We start from the raw sequence: 977 nt of genomic DNA, 5'->3' as shown, positions 1-977 counted from the left end.
AAAAGTTTATTAAAGAGGCCATCCTTAATGGACTGGCTGACGCCAACACCCTAAGGGATACCCAGCATGGGTTTGCTGCGGGTAGGTCTTGCTTGACCAATCTCATTTCCTTTTATGACCATGTGACCTATCACCTGGACAAGGGGGAAGAGATTGACATTGTATATCTTGATTTTAAAAAAGCCTTCAATCTGGTATCCCACAATCACCTCCTAACCAGGATCAAGAACTCGACCAGCAATTCACCAAGGAACTGGCCGAGGCTGCACGATTCCAGTGCATGGTTGTCATGGGAGACTTCAACTACCCAGACATCTCATGGGAAGAGCACTCGGTCAAATCTGAATGGTCACAAAACTTCCTCATGTGCGTGGATGAGCGCTATATGACTCAAGAAGTCTATGGACCAACAAGAGGCGAAGCACTGCTTGACCTGGTACTGGCAATGGGGGATGATCTAACCACCAACCTAATGATCAAAGAGAAGCTGGGAGACAGTGACCATGAGCTGATCACCTTCACTATCCACTGTATAGCTGGCAAGTCAGTTAGCAAGGCAAAAGTCCTTGACTTCAGAAAAGCTGACTTTGACAAGCTCAGGAGGCTTGTTGGTGAGGCCCTAAGGGACCACGTCCCAAAGGGGCGGGGAGTTCAGGATGAGTGCTTGCTCCTCAAGGGAGCAATCCTGAAAGTACAAGCAATGTCTATCCCATCTTGGAGGAAAGGCAGCAAAAGGGCACAGCAGCCCCCTTGGCTCTGCAGGAAACTTGTGGGCCTCCTGCATTGAAAAAGAAAGACCTATAAAGGATGGAAGACTGGAGCCATCTCAAAGGAGGAGTATTTTGCACTGGTCTGGACCTGTAGGGACTGAACTAGAAAAGCCAAGGCTGCGACTGAACTCTTGGGACACTTGGGGCAAAATAACCCTGCCCAGTTCCTCCCAGATCTTCAGCCAGGGGGAACTAGAGCCTGGGGCC

The sequence above is a fragment of the Gavialis gangeticus genome, unplaced genomic scaffold (genome assembly GCF_001723915.1).
Source record: "Gavialis gangeticus isolate Ggan-Ray unplaced genomic scaffold, GavGan_comp1, whole genome shotgun sequence".
Taxonomy (NCBI): domain Eukaryota; kingdom Metazoa; phylum Chordata; order Crocodylia; family Gavialidae; genus Gavialis; species Gavialis gangeticus.
The sequence above is the reverse complement of the archived record's forward strand: the minus strand, read 5'-3'. Positions refer to the sequence as shown.